Source organism: Manis pentadactyla, chromosome 8 (genome assembly GCF_030020395.1).
Source record: "Manis pentadactyla isolate mManPen7 chromosome 8, mManPen7.hap1, whole genome shotgun sequence".
NCBI lineage: Eukaryota > Metazoa > Chordata > Mammalia > Pholidota > Manidae > Manis > Manis pentadactyla.
Genome location: NC_080026.1, coordinates 125,277,374 through 125,290,617, shown reverse-complemented (window position 1 = coordinate 125,290,617; position 13,244 = coordinate 125,277,374). Strand labels below are relative to the sequence as shown.

Here is a 13,244-nt window from a genome sequence, read left to right as displayed (position 1 = left end):
TCCTTTTTTTTTTTTTTTTGGTATTATTAATCTGCAATTACATGAAGAACATTATGTTTACCAGGCTCCCCCTTTCACAAGTCCCCACCACAAACCCCATTACAGTCACTGTCCATCAGCATAGTAAGATGTTGTGGAATCACTACTTGTCTTCTCTGTGTTGTTGCAGAGCCCTCCCCGTGCCCACCCGCCCCGCCACTATACATGCTAATCGTATTACCCCCTTTCTTTTTCCCCACCCTTATCCCTCCTTTCCCTCCCATTCTCCCCAGTCCCTTTCCCTTTGGTAACTGTTAGTCCATTCTTGGGTTCTGTGATTGTGCTGCTGTTTTGTTCCTTCAGTTTTTTCTTTGTTCTTATACTCCACATACGAGTTGAAAGGAAATGAGCAACACACAGCAGCAATTCACCGGAGAATTCCGCTTTATTAGGGAAAGGTGCTGGGTTATATAGGAAGGGGCATGGGGTGATTGTGGTGTTACTTATACAGGGCTGGTGGCTATTGGCTAGGTGCTGGGATTAGGGGGGCAAGGGGTGATTGGGGTTCAGATGGCACCGGCGGGAATCGAGGACCCGGAAGAGAAGCAGGAATTTCACCATCTTATGGGTGGGGGCCCTTCACGAGTGAAATCATTTGGTACTTGTCTTTTTCTGCCTGGCTTATTTCACTGAGTATAATACCCTCTAGCTCCATCCATGTTGTTGCAAATGGTAGGATTTGTTTTCTTCTTATGACTGAATAAGACCCCTTCACTCTTTTGACAAACACTCGGCTGCCTGCTAACGTCACACACTGGAGGCAAAGTTCTGAGCTCAAAGAAGCAAAAGGCATAGAACCTGATTGGTTTTACCAGCCAAGGCTGGGGTCCTAAAACCTCTGTGCATAAGAACTACCTGTATCTCTTGTTTAAAATACAGATGCCCAACTCTCACCCAGAGATTCTGATTCAGGGGGTGCAGGCCGCGGTCTGGGATCTGCATGTTAACATTGCCACCCTGCTCTGGGTGATGGTGGTAGTGGGGAGGAGCTACAGATCACACTGGGGGAAACTGGCCCTACAAGCATGTGATGAGGCGCATTCATGGAGGCTTTTGACCCCCAGAAGAGAAGTGCACTAGAAAATCGGTTAACCCCCTGTAATAATTGAATGTGCAATCCAGTAGCTTCCTCCCCACTTTGGAAGCACTGCTGTGTTGCTAGAAGCCTTACACTTCTTCAACAGTGTTTGGGATTAAAGCTTCCAAACCAGCTTAGATTCTACATACACACAAAGGGTCTTTTCATTTGCTGATCTTTATAGGCAATAAACTCCAAGAAATATTTCCTTAAATCACTTTAATCTTGTTAAAAACGCCAAGGGTGGTAACAGAATCCTTCCCTCATCCTGAGAAAGGGGTACATGAAAACATGCAGTGCTGCCACAGCAGACGGCTCGGGCTCTTTCTCTGTGTTTACATATATGAAGAGCCTGTGGCTTCTCCTTCTGTCACTGGCTCATCTGGGATTTCTGCAGGATGATTTAGTTGACAATGATGTAATGTGCATAAAGTATCTTGAATGTATTTTTTGCTGCAAAGAAAGCACAATATGAATGGTACCAAAAATAGGAATCAAGGAAGCATGATAAGCAAAGCCATTTTCTAGTTATATTCCCCCCCAAAATTATGAATATGAAAACTCTGAAGAACTAATGAAAACAAAATCAAGTTGCACTCAGTTTTATTATACTTACACAAAGGATTCCATAACGTGTGCCTCAGATGCAGTGACTTGGGAGAGAAGGTGTCAGCTTTAGAGAGCTGTGCTCAGTTGTATACCTTCCCATCATCTTAAATCCAAGAAAGATGTGTAAAAAGCATGAGAATCTGGTTTCAATGCAAGTCTCTGCCTCAGGGACAATTACTGTCAGACTTAACATTGCAGACAATTGTGAGCGGATGTAAAATGGTACTTTCCCCACCTGCCTTTAAAAAAGAAAACCTACACCCCTCCTTTCTGTGGAGACATGGACTGGCCCATAGTGGTTTCTGGTGTGTTTAACTAGCCAAGTACAGCGAGGAGAGGGAGGCAGGCGTGAGAGCGCCTAGCCTGCTGTTCTTTTTTCTTGAGTGTGTCTTTAGGGAGATGCACGTCTTGTTTGCGTAGCTTCAGAGAGAAGCCCTCTTATGTAACTAAGGCGGGCAGGCGGGCAGGGAGCTGCAGCCTGTCCTGCTGAGGTCTGCCATTTACAAGCCTCCTCGCTGGGTTCTGAGTTTGAAACCCAGAGGTGTTCCCAGCTCAGCACCCCCAAGGAGCAGAAATTGGAGAAAAGGAGCCCTGGCCAAAGGTAAAGCAGGCATTGCACGAAGTGTCCTTTGCTTTGCAGGGTAGATGGGAGATTTCCTGGGCTCCATGGTGACGCTGGAGACCCCGAGGGTCCTCCAGATGTGGTCTGCTGACTGCAGGCGACAGAAGCCACAGGTTTGGCTTGGAATACATTTTACTTAAACTTCTTGTTTTTCTTATGATACAAAATGAAATACTGTGGCTACTTTCTTTGTTGATAAAGTACGAGAGGAATGCAGGATAGGCGGGTTATTTGAAAATTCTAGTTTATTGACCTTTTAAACAACGTTTGTATTTTTTCAGGCTACTACCCCCAAATTGAAAAGAGGGGGTGGCTTTCAGATTGTTGCGTCTCTCCTGTGGTTTGGGGATCTCTGTGGAACTGATATTTGAGATGAAAGGACGTTGGAGTCCTACTTGGGGGATTTGACTGAGCGGGGAATTGAGTAGATTAATCTGTTACTGTAGATGTGGGAGGGTGGGGTTTGCTTTAAGAAGGGCTCCATGAATGAAAATGAGGAAGCAAACGTTTGGGTATTATTCATATCTGGTTACAGTTACAGGTTGAAAAAACTTGATAATCCCCCCGCCACCTTTAAGCATGAAAGGAAAGAAACCTAGAGATTTTTGCCTTTTTAATAAAAAGGTTTTCTAAAAGCCTAGTTATTACACTCTACAGTTTAATTTTTAGAAGAAAAAAAGCTTTAAAATGTACGGTGGTAGCACTAAAGGAGGAATGAAATGAGAAAAATCATCTCAGCTGTAAAAGAAATAGATTTATGATTTTAGGAAAAAAACTTGAGTCTGGCCCAAAATCAACAAGAATGTGGTCGCTGTAGCGGCTTCATCTCTCACTGCACTGGGATAGGGGATTTAAAAGAAAACTCAGACTGTTTTCCCTGAGACCGTATGAGGGGAAGTCATTTAAGTTACCCGAACAGGTTCTGACAAGTGAAAATAAGTCATTAGAATATAATTGTTGCCAGTCTATAATGGATCAAAAGGCCTGGTGGCTGCCTACGTACTTCCAGAATAGGTGAATTTGCCATGGCTTATTGGTATAAATGACTATGGAGAAGGCTTTTTAAGACCAAGTGTGAGGCTCGCTAAGCCTCTTCTCATGGCACTTTGAACTCAAGTTGTGACCAAGTGTTTTCGTGGTTGCTTAGGCATCTTCATGTGTCAATGAGTTTAACTCTTGCATCAGTGGCTTGTCCAGCTGGTCCAGGGACTATCATCTCATGAGAACAGAGGTTTGCAGGTGTTTCCTTCTGACTAAATAATAGCTAATTTAAAAGGTTGGAAAAGTTCTAAACCCTCCTTGTTCCCTAACTCTATAGAGGGACCATCAGGATTTCACCTCATGTAGGCCGGAGTTTCTCACCTTCAGCACAGTGACATTTTGGACAGAATGGTTCTATGTCATGGGGCTGTCTTGTGGGATGTTTACCAGCATCCCTGGCCTCTACCCGCTAAATGACAAGGAAGAGAAGGCTGTGAGCCTGGAGGCCAGGCCCCAAGGGAGGTGTCCGAGTTGAGGGAACAGTGACAATACAATTATTTTTTGCCCTGACCATTTTGGTTTTTATTTTGGTTTGTTTTTGTTCGAAATCACGTTCTGGGCTTGGTGGGGGAAGAGGGGTGAAGCACCATTCTGGATATATATTCTGCTCTGGCCGCTCCCCTTGTTTGGTACAGTGCCTTGGTTGTATAGTAATCAAATTTTTCTAAGTTGAATCCTTTCTTAAGTGCATCCTGGGAATATACTCTGTTTAAAAAAAAATCTCATAATAGTCCATTTTATAAAGCAAATAATTAACTGTAAACTTTTGTTTTGTTTTTTTTCTTTGGAACCTGCAGCTACGTGCTTTCATTTCTTTTTTTCTTTTCCCTTCTTTACCAGTGAGTCTCAAACTTTCTGATTTTTCTTAGAATTGGGTCTCATTTTGTCCATGAAATAGAATAGTCACAACCTTTTCCCAATCTGCAGATAACAGTGAAGTCAGTGGCAGGACTTTTTCCCATTTAGAAATGTTCTTACGCCTTTAGCATATGCTACCGCTTCTTTGCTCTCTAGGTTAATAGATTACAAAGTGAAGAAAAAGTTAGCAAATATTGGTACAAAACATCTGAAGCTAGTTTTGCTCAGTTCCCCTCTTTGTCCTTTTGGTGGGCCCGTGCTGCAGTCAGAGCCTTAGATGTCACAAGCTCATAAAGGAGTTCTCTCTTATAACCGAGTCATGTATGTGACCTTGTCACAGGGTTTCTCCGAGAACATGGTATGTTGCACTGAGCCCCATGATGTCCAGGAGCTGCCACCCAACAGGATGAGACAGGGCACTCTGTAGGGGACTCCCGTCCAGCCCGGCTTGGGCAGGAGATGGCAAGTGGCATTGGCCAGACATTATTGGGAAATGCCTCTACTTGTTGAAGTCCATTCTTGCCGATGGAGTTGCACTGGTCCATAGTGTTTTCAAAGGCTACTTCTTCTGCTTTTGATGGTGAGGCAAACTGTCCTTTTACCTCTACCTGAAGTCACCAACATATCACGTGCCATGGGCTCTATCAGCAGCATTTCCTCATTATTAAAATTCACCGCCTCATCCTCTAGATCTCGGATCCATGGATGCAGAGAACACTGGTGTTTTAGGCCCATTTTATCCCCAGGATGTGGCACAGTGCCTATGCCTACTCGTATTGGTTGCTCAGTAGTTTAATAAAAAAGTGAATAAAAAAAAACAAATGAATGTCAGTGAATCCCATAGAGAGACCACCCAGGAGCCTGGTCTGCAAGAAGCTCACATGTTTGCAACCTGTGTCCTGCCCACATTGTTCTGCATATTTTTTTTTCAAAACTATAAATCTAATCCCCATCCAAGCTGCTTTTAATGTTTGAGGGATTATCAGAGCAATCTTTTAAGGATACAGGAAAAGTGGGTCTGTGGGTTGTAGGATTTGGGAGACAGGGCTTTATAAATTTTTCTTCATGAGGCCCTGAAATTAAACGTCTATTATTTAAAGCCCCCCACACTACAATGGCCTCATGGATTCAATAAAATAAAGAATGTACCAACCCCTAGGATTTGACACAAAGGCATAACACCCCCAGTCTCTTTGTTTTTAAGAAAATTATACAGTGAAAAGAAAAAACTCATAGATCACAAATGAAAAAATATATATTGTTTTCTCTGTATACCCTAGTATGAAGTCTTAGAGGATTGAGAATATCTTCCAGGAAATCAGAAGGGAGCTGTTCCTAAGGACCCACATTCCCTGCACCAGGTAGCAGGACAAGGGGGGGTCCAGATGAGGCAGATGACTTGAAATGGGAACTTTTCTTGAATATACAGGATGTAAAGGTGCTATATATAGAGAGAAATAAGCCAAGCATGTTCTTCACTCTGAAGTTCATAGACTGACCTCAGCTCCATTTTTCTAAGTGGGGCACCTTGTATGTGTTTACCCAGCACCTCAAACTGCACAGGCTTAATGAAGGTGCTGCCCTGGGGTGAGGGGGCCTTAATAACAGAGGGGACAAACCCTGCCGCTTTATGTGGTCACCAAGCCCAGAATGTTTTTGGCAAATATGTGTCTGCGTCTTCAGCTTGCTTTCACGATGAGGTCGTTTTTTTGCTCATAAACATTAGCTGAAGCAGAAATGTTTGCTTACACTTAAGACTGCTTTTATCTTTCCCTACTCCTATTTAAGAGTAAGTGATTATTTATTCATCCCATTAGTTTGTCTTGGTTCTCTGCAGCTGGCTCTTTGCATCCGTGCTTATATCCGTATACCTTGTCCAAATAAACATACTTGAAAAGACAGAGAAGTGTGTTCTGCAAAGTTGAGGACATCCTCTAACGAAGTTTGAATCCAGCTTTCTGCTTTGCTTTGGCAGCTTATTTAGGATGCAAAGTGTATCTGGCCTGGCAGCAGATTAAAGAACTGTTGGTTCTTACATTACAAAGTTTAGGGCCTAAGAACTTGGTGAGGGTGGGGTAGACATTTCCAGTCTTCTTTTGTGCTTTATAAAGAGTTTTAAAGCCTAAGGGGTTGGGGTGGGGGGAGTGTTTGACTGGGTTTTTTGCTTTGACTCCTAAACCTCAGTCATAAAAACCTATCGAAAAACCTTACCTTGGCTGACACAGCTCTCTGTGATTAAGCCCCTATCCCTGCCCCCAAGCCACCTACGTCTCTCCCCCTCCTTCACTCCAGCCCCACTAGCCGTCTTTCTGTCCCTCAGGCACTCGCTCTTTGCATCTCAGGGTCTTTCCACTCACTGTCCCTCTGCCTGGAACATTCTCCCCCAGGTATCGGTGTCCTTAAGATTCAGCCTGCCTGTGACTCCTTGGGCAGGCCTCCTCCTTCACCCGGCCCAAGCTGCCTCCCACTACCCGACCCCCAGGTCGTCTTCCATCCCCAGCCCTGTTTTATCTTTGTAGCACTTTTTTCCCAATGATCTGAAATTCTTCTGTGTTTGTACACATAGCTTTTGTGTGTCACCCGCTTCTAGAATCTAAACATGACAGGTGCTGCCATATTCCCAGCACCTGAAATGTTATCTTATGGAAGGTAAATGAATGGATGGATGGGGAGGGTGGGATGGAGAAAGAAAGGGAGGAACAGTGGCTGTCTGCCTGATAAACCACTCCTCACCTTTGAATGTAAGTGCTCCCCCTCTGTGACAGCTCCCTGACTCCCCAGCACAGAAGTCTTGGATGATTTCTCTCCATGCCCTCCTCACTTGGCCCCTTACGCTGAGAGTCTTATCCTGTTGCAGTCATCTGTTTGTGGGTCAGCCCCCCTTAACCTCTGCAGGGTATAGAGTATCTACTAAAGGGTGGTTATGGTGGTGGTTATTGTTCTAACTGTCTTAGCACTACATAAACCTATCTCATAGAGTCCTTTTATCTACAACATGCACATCTGTGAATATTACGCTCATCTTTGTTTTGCAAAAAAGGAAACTGGGGCTGAGAGCAGCTGCCTGAGGGTGTACAGGTGATTACTGGCAGGACTGGGATTTGGACCCAAGATGTCTCCATTCAAAGCCCATATTATCTGGCCCTTTTCTCCTCCTTCCCAGGTGTCTGCTGGCTGACTCCCAAGGTCTACCACAGGCTTTGCCAAATAAATGAGAACTAAGACCTCATCTCCCTCTTCTTTATTATGTGAGCTTATAAATATTTGTAATACCTGTAATGTCCTATAACTATTATAAATATGAGCTTATTCATCTATCTCTAAGGGATAACTAGCTGACGTATCTTAAGTCACTTTTTAACTGATAGGGCTTAATTGATTGTTTAAGCTCTCATTTTCTTTACATAAGCAGATCTACTAGTAAAAAGTTCAGCTGCTGTTGAGTCACATGTATGTACTTTAACCGAGGTGGTTCCACTGGGCAGCCCTAGGAATCAGTTTCCCTTTCATATCCTCCCAGCATTACACTGATTTCCCTTAGAATGTGAAGCTTAAACCAAGAAAAATGCCATACCAGCCATAGGTAGAAGCTTCAAATGAAAAAGACTAGGGAATAGCCTTAAAATGTAGATGTGTAAGCATTTCTTCTGTATCTTTAATATAACCAAGTACTTCCAATTGCCTGCCTTCCCTTGACACCAGTCTTGATGAGTTTGGCCCTAGGATATTCCAGTGCTGAAGAAGGCCAAGATCAGATTCCTTTGCTTACACGTACACCTGATTCTGTAGGCCCATTCTGAGGTGAGAGAACTGCTGTCTCTACACAGAGTTGAGGCAGAAACTGTTTACTGTGCTCGTGTACAGAGGTTTCCACATCCATGGCAGGAGCCTTTGGGTGGAACCAGGCAGCCTGCGTTGGGCTGCTGGGGCAGGTCACTCATTGTCTGGTGGCTTGAATTTTCCAGCACGCAACGAGTCCCGATGACGACGCTCACAGGGCAGAGTCCGCAGCCTGGTCACGCTGGTCCGCCAGAGCTTTCCTTGGCTCATAACCAAGTTTCACCCAGGTTTGGGGCCAACCCGGCTGCTTCCCATTTTCCTCGGTGGGAGCAGGAAGGTGGTGCCCACATGCTATTTGTGGATGTGAGGAAACTCCGAAGGCCCTCCAGCTTGGGGGGCTGGGGGAAGGACTGCTGAGAAGTGCTTGGCTGTGGCACATGGGGGCGTCGGTGCATGACCTCCAATGCGCCATCCAGCTTCTCTCCCCACCACAAAGAACACCACCTCTTACTGGCCCTGTAACCACCCCTGAGCCACACTGGAGGAACTTGAGCTTAACACAGTTCCTCAGACAGCATAATGGCCTTGGATGTCCTCACTAATAAATATGTGCTGTGATTTGCAATATAACTTAGTGTGCAGTGAGAATATTGGAAAGGAGTTTCTGACAGGTTAATTGTTCACTTATGCCACTCCCAGCCTAGAGCCACTTGGTCACCGGGGCCTTGCCTAATCTGAACTCACAGCAACAAGGGCTGCAACTCAGTTGGCTGCTTCCTGAACCTGGCCTTGCTCCAACCAGAAAGATCTCTTCTCCACCTGCCTTTCTGTGTTAAAGGTAGTTCTTGCTCAAGACTCCAAGAACTATCATGGCACAGAAGTTCCACAGATTTAATCTAGTCTGACCTTCTCAAACTTTAAGACACTGAGACCCAGAAAAACCCAGCCCGTGGGTGAGAGCGCCGAAGCAGACTGCAGAGAGCTCAGTCGTCCACCGCCCCCAACACTCCCAGACTCAGCCTTCAGGGGCTTCTCTGCTTATTGTAAGCGGAGAGCGGGTATCTCCAAAAGGCCTGTGGGGTATTGAAGCCATTATGTAGAAGCAAGGTGCTAGGCCACTGAGTGGATTTCTCTTCTGGGCTTTCAGTGGATATTTGAGAAGGTCTTGCTCAAACCTTCTTGCGTATTTTCTTCGTTTTTAGAACACCTTCCCTTTCCCAGGCCATTAGATCCTTTCTTCTCCACCTAAAAACTCCAGAGTTCCCAGCTGTTTCCAGGAAGATTGCTGGTGATTGTCCAGGGATCCCCTGCCGCTGTCCAAGCAGACAACTTAAAGTTTTCCTTACAAAGTAATGTGTGCTCACTGTAAATAAACATGAATAAACAAATAACCACAGTATAGAATCATATGAGGCAGAGGGCAGCAAACTCTTTCTATAATGAACCAGATAGTAAATATTTTCATCTTTGTGAACTATACTGTCTCTGTCTCAGCTACTCAGCCCTTCTATTGCAGGGCCAGAGCAGCTTGGGACACCGTGCCACTAGACGGGCATGGCTGCATTACAATAAAGCTTTATTTACAAAAGCAGGCTATGGGCCAGATTTAGCCCACAGGCTATGGTTTTCCAGCCCTGGTATAAGATAAAAGAAAACATCCTCCATTAACTCCCCAATCCCACTCCCCAGAGATAGCTATTGTTGAGAGTCTGGTCTGTAATTTCCCTGACATGCACAGAAGTGTTAGCAAATATGAGTTTAGTCACATAAATTTTGTCATATACAAAATGCGCAGTTCTGTATCTTGCCTTTCTCCCATTTCCTGTGCACAGATATATGTGGGAGGGTACATACTCTTTTTTATACAACTATAGCCATATTATGCATATGCTACAGTTTCCTTTGCTTGGCAGTGACTCAGGGTCTATGCTTATAGATTATGAATTCTTTTTTTTTTATATCGTTAATGTACAATTACTTGAACAACATACGGTTACTAGACTCTCCCTATTATCAAGTGCCCCCCACATGCCCCATTACAGTCACTGGATTATGACTTCTTTATAATAGCTACATAGTGGCCTCATTTTTTACCTTCCACCAAGAAATCATGCCACATACAAAAAACATGTAACTATATATTTAAATGATTCCTGGCAGACAGTTAAAGATGATGTCTTGTTTGCTGCACCATGCCCTGTGTGTCTGGGTACCACTCTGTATTCCCCACAGAGTAAAGGGGGGGGCTTGCTTCAGCCTAACTTACTCCCAGCCCAGCACTGTGTGCAAGTAGTGAGTTAATAAATGATTTTGCATGACCATTAGGGTTCAGAACAAATTTTAGGGTTACCATCATGGTTGATTATGAGATTTCTGTGAAGTCTTGAAAATTCCAAGTTTTTTGTAATGCTGTAGATTGTGAGTCATGGTGAGTAAGGATAGGCCCACACCACACTGTCCTCTCTTTAAGTCTGTGTGCAAGCTGTTCCATCTTAGTTTCCTAGAGCTTCTGTAACAAAGTACCACAAACTTGGTGGCTTCAAACTGATAGTCTCTCAAAGTTCCAGGGGCCAGACAACTGGTATCAGGGTATCAGCAGGGATGGTTCCTTCCAGAAGCTCTGATGGGCAACCTGTCCCATGCTCTCCCCTGGCTTCTGGTGGTTCCTGGGAGCGCCCTGGCTGGCAGCTGTGTCATTCCAACCTTTGCCTCCATCTGCCCGTTGCCCCTTCTCTGGGTCTGTGTCTCCTTTTCCTTTCTTACACAGATGCTGTTGGATTTAGGGCCCACTCTCATCCAGGATGACACAACCTCAAGATTCTTACCTTAATTATATCTGCAGAAACCCTTGTTCCAAACAAGGGTATATTCTGAGGTCCCAGGAGGACATACCTTGTAAGCACCACAATTCAACCCACTCCATTTCCTCTGTCTAAAACCAGGAGTGTTCCATCTCAGGCTTTTCCTCCTGTTTATGCAGAAAGGGGCAAAAGCCATTCTCTCCATGATCAGCAGCCCTAATCTTGGAGGAGAACCCAGAAACCCAGGGATGGCATCTGCTGTCACTCATTTGCAAGTCTAGCTCTCATTCAGCCTCAGAAAAGCACCAGCCAGAACTGTGAGACTTCTAGGAATTTCCTTAAGGAGTTCAGCAAAGTAAGAGGCTAATGAGAAACGTGTTTGTGTATCTGATACTTTAATTGAAAAGGAAGCAGAATAAACTGTCTTTTGTGATTCCCTGGGAGCACTTAGCTCACCGGTGCCCACTCACTGTGTGCCCTCAGGTCAATGGCACGTTCCCTGAATTAACCAACATGAATCGCTGGGTTCCCAAGTTTGTATCCAATGCGAGGCCAGCATAACCAGTACCATCTATTTGTATAATTTCTCAGGAGAAAGTAACATTCATGCAAAAATAAAGGATGGTGGCAGGTATGTGATCTGCTTTTAATAGTTTGAGGAAACAGCTTGCCTCTTGTGTCGCCCAAGGCACTTTTTAAGTTTTGCAATGGAGGAATGCCTGCTCACTTCTGACACTATAATAGCACCTTTGGGCACTCAAGACAGAAACCCACCTCACGCCAGCTAGATTCATGTCCTGGGGCAGCCCCAACAAAGTGCTGTAAAGTATTTCACAGAAATAAAAACAGCAGAAATGTATTCTCGCACAGTTCCGGCGGCTGGAGTCTGCAGTTAGGGTGTCAGCAGGGCCAGCTCACTCTGAGGTGTCTAGGGGAGGACCCTTCCTGCCTCCTCCCGCTGCTGGTAGCCCAGGCATTCCTTGGCTCGCAGTAACAAACTCCAGTCTCTGCCTTCTTGTCACTTGTCATTCCCTTGTCTGCCTCCCTTTCCTCTTATGAGGAATGAGGACATCAGTCACATTGGATTGATTTGCTCAAACCGGCCTTTCTGCTCCAGGAAGGCACTGAGAGAGCGTCTGTCCACTGGAGATAGTTTGCTGATAAAAAAGTGATGCCACTTTCTTCAAGTTTGAGAATGTGGCAGAGGGGGAACTAGTTGTTCCAACAGGATAGGAAGGCCTTTAAACTTTGATGCAATAAGCAGCTGGAAGGGAATATTGGAGAATATTGATGGGTTTTCTGCTGAGAATTAGGAGTATTTTCTGCAGATGACCTGTTTATTGCATACTGAAAGAATTAAAAATTGCTCTTTGCTAAAAAATGCACTAGGAGAAAAACTGCAGGAAATTGGACTATTCCAGAAAGAGATGAGGGAGGTACAAAAAGAATTTTTAAAAGGAAAACAGCTTAGAATAAACTCCTACTGGGGATTCACCAGTATCGCTTGCTCTCAAAAATGTATTCTGCCATTGCTCTGCAACATGATTTTTCTCAGCATTGTACTTATATAACATAGTTTTGGTCTACTACTTTGATGTATAATTCATCCTTTAAGTAATAATAATTGCGCATTTCATGCTTATAATGTGCTAACATAATTATAGTGATAATACACAATTATAAAAGACAGTCCCTGCCTTCATGGAACTTAAAAATTGGCAGAAGTCATAAAACACAGAAATATCTACAAGCTCAAGGCTATATGCATGGAATTAATAAATGCTGTAAGAGTGCAGAGGAAGGAAGGGACCTGGTTAGATTGGCAAGAAAAGGTCCCTAGAAAAGGCAGCATTTGAACCAAGCTTAGAGCATTGGTATTTCATTAAATAAAATAGATAATTTTTACCAAAAAAAAAAAAAAACCCTAAACCCTACATGTGCTTAGCAACAGTTGGACTCTAGAAACACAAAAATGAATAAGGCAATTGCTCTTGGTTCTGAGAAATGGAAGCCTAAGTAACCAGCAGTTATAATGTAATTATGCATTAGATGAATGGTGTCTACTTTATATCAATGGATAAAAGTGTATATTTGGGACAAGAATTAAGTGCAAATGGAAAGGAATGCCTGTCTGGGGAGATAAAGAAGGCTCATTCTCAGCCTAGGCTGCCCCTAGGAATCCCTTGGGGAGATTTTTAAAGGTGCTAATGTCCAAGCCTGTCCTGACTTACTGCACCCCTCTCGAGGGGCCCCTCTAATTTGTTAAAGGTTGATGGGTAGTTTGAGACCAGACTGGAGGATGGTGAATGCCAGGGTTAGGAAATTCAGCTTCTGTCGGTAAGCAATGGGATGGTATTAGAGACTTCTTATCCAGAGAGTATTGTGGTCCACAGGGTAGTTAATAAAAATTCACCCG

The 13,244-nt window shown here is 44.2% G+C and overlaps 1 protein-coding gene and 1 long non-coding RNA gene across 14 annotated transcripts in view; both read left to right on the top strand.

The window, feature by feature from the left end:
- ABLIM1 (actin binding LIM protein 1) overlaps positions 1-13,244 on the top strand; it is a 283,881-nt gene that overhangs the window by 206,733 nt on the left and 63,904 nt on the right. The window lies entirely within an intron of this gene.
- Positions 2,155-12,191, top strand: LOC130684660 (uncharacterized). The gene is made up of 3 exons (XR_008999030.1): positions 2,155-2,327; positions 8,866-9,070; positions 9,230-12,191. It is a non-coding gene; the product is annotated as an uncharacterized LOC130684660 (long non-coding RNA).